The sequence below is a fragment of the Rhinolophus sinicus genome, chromosome 2 (assembly GCF_057876585.1).
Source record: "Rhinolophus sinicus isolate RSI-liver-muscle chromosome 2, RSI-T2T, whole genome shotgun sequence".
In the NCBI taxonomy this organism is placed as follows: Eukaryota; Metazoa; Chordata; class Mammalia; order Chiroptera; family Rhinolophidae; genus Rhinolophus; species Rhinolophus sinicus.
This window is the reverse complement of record NC_142502.1, coordinates 144207422-144215847: the sequence shown is the minus strand read 5'-3', so window position 1 is coordinate 144215847 and position 8426 is coordinate 144207422.

Below are 8426 nucleotides of genomic sequence, written 5' to 3'. Positions count from 1 at the left end.
AATCCCCTTCACCTTTTTTGCTTATCCTTCAACCCCTTGCCATCTGGCAACTATCAGTTTGTGCTTTGTATCTATGACTTTGTTTCTGTTTTAATTTTTTTATTTGTTTTTTAGATTTCACATATAAATGAAATCATATGGTATTTAACTGGCTCTGTCTGGCTTATTTCCCTTAGCATAATACCCTCTAGGTCCATCCATGTTGTTGCTAATGAAAAGATTTCATTCTTTTTATGGCTGGTATTCTGTTGTATATAGGTACCACATTTTCTTTAACCATTTGTCTATCCATGGACACCTAGATTGCTTCCATATCTTGCTTATTATAAATAATGCTGCAGTGAACATAGGAGTGTATATACCTTTTCAAATTAGTGTTCTTGATTTCTTTGGCTAAATACCCAGAAGTGGGATTGCTGGATCATATGGTAGTTCTATTTTTAATTTTCTAAGGAATCTTCTACTGTTTTCCACAGTGTCTGCACTAGTTGTTGTACACCTAAAACTAATATAATATTGTATATCAACGATAATTAATAAGGAAATTAAAAACAAATAAATAAATACAACCCCCAAAAGAAAAATATGCAGCTAGGAATAAGGAGAAAGAAATAAGGAAAAAGAAAGGAAAGCAACGGAGATGAAGAAAGGAGAAATAATGATAGATAATATCTGTTCGTCCATTTTTACACAGAAATAGACATTTCAGCCAATCATAAGGCTGATCCTTATTCTATGTGAGAATACTCTTATCAGTACTTGGGGGGGCTGACCTGAACCCTGAATTTAGGGTATTGAACAGTCTCTGTGGGAGTCATAGATGTTGGATGAGAGTAGGATAAACAAGCTACTAGAAAGAGAGAGACCAGAGGGCTTCCAGGCCAGTAGGACCTGACTATGGCCTGATCAAGTGATCTGATTGATGCAGCTGAAGAAAGAGTGGTCCTCAAAGCAGGATTGGCCAGCTATAGAGAGAAATGCCAGTGCTGTCGTCCTCGCTTTGTACAGGGAGAGGAATTTCACTAAACTGTCTTAGAGTATTTCTGGCCTCAATAACACTATAGGAATGGAAGGAAAAAAGATTGCTAATCTCCTTAGCAAGATAGCTCTGTCTGAGCAACCTGCACCAGGCTTTTCTCCAACTGAAGCCATTACACTTTTTTTTTTTTAAAGGTTTTATTGGGGAAGGGGAACAGGACTTTTGTTGGGGGAACAGTGTGTACGTCCAGGACATTTTTCCAAGTCAAGTTGTTGTCTTTTCAGTCTTAGTTGTGGAGGGCGCAGCTCAGCTCCAGGTCCAGTTGCCATTTCTAGTTGCAGGAGGCACAGCCCACCATCCCTTGCGGGAGTCGAACTGGCAACCTTGTGGTTGAGAGGACACACTCCAACCAACTGAACCATCCGGGAGGCAGCTCAGCTCAAGGTGCCGTGTTCAATCTTAGTTGCAGGGGGCGGAGCCCACCATCCCTTGCGGGACTCCAGGAATTGAACTGGCAACCTTTGTGGTTGAGAGCACACTGGCCCATGTGGGACTCGAACTGGCAGCCTTCGGAGTTAGGAGCATGGAGCTCTAACCTCCTGAGCCACCAGGCTGGCCCACCATTACACTTTTATAACTCATCAAATCACCTTTACTCTGATGCCTCATTCACCAAGCTGTCTTCTAATTTGATCTCACACCTGGATGTCCTATGATGAAAGTGCTGATTTTAGACATTTTGAGCATTTCTGGTCTTTGTGACATGGGTGGCTCCTGGCAAATGAAGTAGCTGCGGGTCAAGATTTGGCTTCCCAAGTAGCTGGTACAGAAAGTGAGTCATGCAGATCATGTCGACACAGGTGACTTGGGCCCGTGTGGAGTTGTGTTTCTCTTTGTATACACTTGCATTCTGGTGTCCGCCTCAGGCTTGGGTGCATTTCAGTAGAATGAGACCATCTTTCAGCCCTGCTAACCAATCCCTCAGTAGATTTTTAATAGATGAAAAATCTACTGTGTGGTCCTGTCCTTCTCTACTAGAAATCTCTTGGGCCAATGGCTGTTAACTTTTTATTTTTAATGAGTGAGACATTTGATGGCCAATTCCACCCCATGCATGTTCTCTGAGTTTTATTTAACCCTAGCATGCTGGCTCTTACCCTGCGCCTTTTTCTTCTTCCACTTAGAACAGTATACTGAGTGTAAGCATGCTTTCCAGACAGGAAAATCTTGAATCCTCTCTAGTTTGTAATGAGAAGGGTCAGTCTTTGCAAAGCATGTACTCCTTCTGCCATTATGATTCCTTCGCCCCAGTGGAGTCATAACCCGGTGTGGGGAGGCTACAGTTATTACCCTTGGAGGATCTAATTCTACATAGGCCTGCCTTCTCTCTGCTGACAGCCCAGGGACACTGCCAGATTTGGTAAAGAATAATATTCTGGCTCTTTCTGAGAGTATGCTGAAATACTCAGTCTTTTGTCTATGTATGTCCACTTTACATTGGGAGAAAAATCTTAACATTTGCTCTGGACTTTTTACCCTAATTGGCAATTTTAATATTATTTGTGGTTCATTATTTTAAAAAAGTTTTAATTGTCTAGTCTAAAGTAAATATAGCCAGTTTTCTTTTGGAGAATAGAAAGCGATGTATGTTCAGCTTTAAATAAATTAGAAAGATGAGTTGGGAGTCTGGTTTAATGAAAAGAGCAATAGCTTCAGAGTCAGATTTTTAGCTCTGTTCTCAATAAATTACTTTGTCTTTCTGAGACCTAACTTCCTCATTTGTTAAAAGGGGATTTTTGTGGGGTTGTTGGGAAGATTAAATACTTGGGGATGTGGAGCCTGTATTCTGGGGTCTTCTTAGAAGTGAGAGGCTGTTGCCATAGCAATGGCCTCCTAGACTTAAGAGTCAGTTCCAGTGGAGGTTTCTCTCTGTAAAGCACCAATCAGGGCCTGGGACAGATGATATTAATAAGGATGCCCTTCTTCATCTGTCTGTCTTAGGGGTACCCCAGAACAGCACAAGGTTCAGCTGCTGGATACCTTGATTGTAAGTTCCCAGGAACTCCCATTTGCAGGTGACTCTCTAGGCTGGGATGTGAGACTTGTTGGTTTCTGTGGGAGGAATGGGGCGCGAGAGCAGTGTGTGCATGTGCGTGTGTGTATGTGTGTGTGCGTGTGTGTATGTGTGCGTGTGTGTGTGTGTGTGTGTGTGTGTGCTAAATTTTAGGGATTTTGAGGGAAGGCACAGAATTTTGTTCTGCTCTTAGCTTGTTCTTGTACAACATCCCTGTGACAGCAGACTTGGGTCCTGTGGTGATAAATCAGTACCGTCCGCAGTGTTTTCAAAGGAGATGAAATGGGATCAATTGACTAGAAGTCATAGCTAGATGGGGGAAGGCAGGAGAATGATCACTTTTGCCAATAGTGGGAGAGGTTCTGGGAAGTTCCCCATGTCCCTAAGTGTCCCTAAATGCTTCTTCTCTCCATCCTAATATGAAATGCTTGAAACACCAGACATTTTCCCCGTCTCTGGTGTTCTCCCTCCCTCCTTCCTCTCCTTTCCATCACCTACTGTATCTTGCTCTTTCCTTCCTTCCTTCCTTCCTTCCTTCCTTCCTTCCTTCCTTCCTTCCTTCCTTCCTTCCTTCCTTCCTTCCTTCCTTCCTTCCTTCCCTGTAACTACACATACCATTCACTCACCCTGCCCAACTGTCTTGTGACATTGTTTGAATCACTTTATCCCTCTGGGCCTCTTAAAATTAGGTACTTATCTAATTAATCGCCTCGAGCGATTAATGGCAGCTCCAGGATTCTGAATGTACAAGACTGTTAGCCACCTGGGAGGGGGCTTTGGCTGGGCATCTTCAGCAATCACAGGCTGCTGAGTGCCCATCTCTGTGGGTGGGGAAAGTGTTGCATGGGATGCTGAAGACAAAAGCGAGTCATTCTCAGGCAGGCCCTGGGCTCACTGTGGGGTGCCTTTAAAAGAAAGGTGCAATGAAAGTTCCTCATAGCTTGAGAAAGTGTTCCGCTGATTTTAGGTTTCAGCTGATGAAAGCAAAGCCATCATCCCTCAGGGGGATTAAGGGAATAAGAGAAGCAAGTGATACAGCTGATTTTCATGTCTCTGTTGGTTTTAGGCTGTGTGGGAATTGGAGTCAGGGGTTCTGACTTTGAGGCCCAGGCTTACCATTGATTAGCTGGGTGAACTGGACAGCTCTGTGATTTATTTTCTTCTTCTGTTAAGTGGGGCGAACAGCACTTGACTTGTTATAGTTGTGGAGAGACTGTGTTCATCTACCTGCTCGTTCGCTCACTCACTCGTTGTTCAAATATCTTTTGAGCGCGGCTTATTATGTTCTGAGCATTGTTCTCAGAAGTAGGAATATGCTGGTGAGCAAAGCAGGCAAGGCTCTCATGTCCCTATAATCGGTGGGAAGACAGAGAACGAAATAAGTGGGATAATTTTGGATTGTGATAACCGCCTTGGAGACACTATGGATGTAACAGTAGGTGAAGGCAGTTTGCAGTCAGTGAGTATTCGGGGCACTCTGGCCCGTAGCTGCTTCTGATCACTGTTCTTGCTCTGTTGCCTGCTTTGGAAATGTCTTCTTCACATTTGTGCTGATTCACTGGAGCAGTGTAGGGGAAGCCATGGAGATGGCACTCCTTCGTTTCTGGGATAATTCATTTCTTTTTGTGACCCCATCACTGTATCTTGCTCCCTGTCATGTAGCAAGTTTCTCCAACACTCTTGGCTTGGGCAGGTGGAGCCTGCATTCTGGGGTCTTAGGGGTGATGGGCTGTTGCCATAGCAGCGGCCTCCTAGACTTAAGAGTCAGTTCCAGTGGAGTTTCTCTTTGGCTTTTCAGACTGTGCTCAATTCTTTCTCCTCAAATACCAAAGCTGATCTAACTCTCCTACTTCTCCTCTTTGGAGAAAGTTGGAGAAAGCCTTGACTTTCAAGGAAGCTGGGCCTACACAGGTTTCAAGTGTCTATAAGAAACAAAAGCAAGAGCAAACACAAAAGGGGCCTCCTTGCCAGGATAATGGAGGGTGTTATGTGGGGCCTGTGTGAAAAGCTCTCCTTTACTCTTGACCCTGTCGGATCTTTCCAGACCTCCTGGGGGATTATGCAGGGGTCTCTGGTGGCAAGTTCTCCCTCTGTGTTTGGTAGGATTAGTTTTTGAGTTTCACTGCTCTTTGGATGCTGATGCTAGATGCAAAGGCCAGATTTATAAGGTCAGGAGAATCAAAGATGGCCAGTGACTCACACACTTTCATGTGTCTCAGCTTTTGCCTTTCGGCAGTTTTTGGATCAACTTGTAACCACTTTCCTGGAGCCAGTGCAGGTTAAGGAAAGGAGCTTAGCAAACAGGGAAGGGGTGGGTGGCCTGTCTGAGCCTGAACCTGAGCCCGGGCCTGTGATGTGGTCAGGCCACTGTGCACCCTGCTTGGCAGGCCCTGCCAACCCTGGGCAAACAGGCCAGGGCACACACCGCAGGCGCCTGGGAGAGCTTCTGGGTCCCCTACAGGGTGGGGCTGGCTGGATCGTCTGCTCCCACTGCTGCCATGGGGGTGTGCTGTGTGAGGTGGAAGCAGCCAGGGAGGGAAAAACAGCAGAGTGTTGGTAAAACTCCTGTAAATATGCGGTTGGCTCTGTGACTTTATGTGCACCTTTCCTGCTGGCAAGGATGGCCTTGTGTCCTCCTTTTTAAAGATCTTCAGTGGACGGTTGTGTTCACTTCTGTAATCCTCCTTCTCTAATCTTCAAACTGTAGGTCATGACCCATAAGTGGAGCATGAAATCAATTGAGTGGATTACAAACAACGTAGAAGAAGAAGGAGAATGGAAATGATTGAGTCAATGTTAATTTTTTAGGTGCAATGTGGAATTGTGGTTGTGAAAGAGAATGTCTTTATTCTTAGGAGATGCATGCTGAACTATTTACAGGTGAAGCGTCATGGTGTCTGTAATTTATTTTCAAATAGTTCACCAAAAATATTTTGTCTATGTGTGTGTGTGTTTGTGTCTGCGTGTGTGTGTGTGTGTGTGTGTGTGTGTGTGTGTGCATGAATGTGGATTGACACAAAAGTAAAGTAATATGGTGAAATCTTAACTATTGGTAGGTCTAGGTCAGCGGTTCTCCACGGGAGTGATTTTGCCGACCAGGAAATACTTAACACTGTCTAGGGACATTTTAGGTTGTCACAAATGGGTATATGTGTGGGGTGCTCATGGCATCTAGTGGATAGAAGCCAGGGATGCTGCTAAATATCATACAAAGCAGAGGACAGCCCCAGAACAAAGAATAATCTGGCCCCAAATGTCAATGTTGCTGAGACCGAGAAACACTCCTCTCGGTGAAGAGTGTTTTCATAGCGTTCTTTCAACTTCTCTGTAGGCCTGCAAATTTCCAAAAGTAAATAATAAATAAGTGAAACAAAATAGACTAACGAAGACTCGAAAGTCTCGGCATGTATCCCATGTTACACGCAGTAAAGGCAATCATTGTTTGGTAAAACTTGTTTAGTTTCAGTCATCTGTCTATTTATGGGTTCCGGGTTGCAATATAAAAATATTTCCTATGGAGATTGGGCTCAAATGTTTGAAAAACATGGCTTAGTCCACGTGGTCCTGGCTGTACGTGCTGTTGGGGAGACAGAGAAACTGGTCCAACGACCCACTTTCAATTTATCCGCAATAATGTTCCAATCTCATGTGTTTATCGTGTGTCGTGCACGGTACTAGGCAGTTTACGTGCATTATTTAACCTTCATGAGAACCCTTGTAAAGTGGGCATTACTCCTGTCCTCATGTTACAGACCTATTGAGGCTCAGAGAGGCTAAGTTGGTGGCTCAAGGGCACACGGCTGATACGTGGCAGAACAGAGACTTAGTCTCTTAGACTCCAAAACTCGAACTCTTGATTAGTACGCCATGCTGTCTCTAACTGTGTCAGCGCTTCCAAACTCAACACTGAGAGAAGCCTTCGTCTGTCTCCTGGAAGGTGGACTGTGCATTGACAAGCAGCCAGGCTCTTTACTCTCTTCTACTTCATCTTCTGTGGTTGGCACGTGTGAGTCTGACTGCTGTTTTCAGCCATGGAGAAAGATGGTTCACATCTTGAAGAAGAATGTTTAGGGCTGAAAGACAGAAAGGCAACAAGTGATCATGAAAATATTTGATTCAAATTCCAACCTGACAGAGAGTCAGCCCTAAATACAGATGTCCCCAAAGCCTGGAGTACTGTGTTTGAAGGCCAAAATTGAAGAGCTCACACCTCTCCTTCCACCTGAACAATTTCTAGAGGGTAAATGAAACTCCAAAGAGTTGACCGAGGTTCTTAATGGTGGCCCAACACTTGTGATCCGTGTAGAGATGCTGGCAGGCCCCAAAGTAAGTGTGAACTCTCCAATCTTAGGACAAGAGAAGACCACATCCACTTTCAAGAGGTTGAGCTGACTTCCAGTCAGGAGCCCATTTGGCTATAGGCCACACCCAGTTTCTAACGAGCTATACACCTTCAATCATCTGTAACCCCTTATTCTCATTTCCCACTTTTACTTGGTTACTCACTCCTGATAATTCTAGTGAGCTACTCTTTCTGCATTGTAGTTGTCTCAGCCTTGACTTTGATCCCCATCGCATTTCACCTAGAGTCTGGGTCCTAGATCGCTGCGATTGTCTGCATTTAGTGTGCGCCTCCTTCATTCATTGCCCTCATAGAAATCTGAGTGGCCTTTGAAAAACAGCTGCCTTAACTCATTACTCTCCTACTCAAAATTCCCAATTACCTTTTCATTACTAAATAAAGTCCTTATTTCATGGTATAGGATAAGCTGCCTTTTAAAATCTGGTTCTCTCCTATATATCTATGCTCATCTACCCTTTCCTCCCACTATGTTGCCTATACATCAACCTTGCAATTCCCTGGATACATCTCACAATCTTTTAGGTCCATACATTTGCACATTCGTCCTTCTCTACTTAGGGTGCTCCCCTCCACTTGTCCTGTCTGGCGAACTCCTACTGGATTTCATTGACTCTAAGACATGATTGGTTGTGAGACATACCATTATTTTCTACCAATAAAAAGAAAAAAATGGTGCCAATTAAATGATCTTATGTATTTTTTATCATTTAGGATTTTTTTTATGCTTATTAAAAGAACTCTTTTAGGCATACATTTTATATATTTTAAAGTAATGTATATCCCTTATGCATACATAAAAAGAATCATAAAAGTGAAATAAAGTATTTCTAAAACTTGTTTACGTTCAGTCTGCCTCTCCTTTATAACTTTTATTTTTCTTTTTTAACCACTTCAGTCAACATTTTTATTAGTGACTTGGATGAAGAGATATAAAACTATTTGGATGACACAAAGCTGGGAGGGATGGCTAACACACCAGATATAAAAAATAAATTAGGGTGTAAAATCAT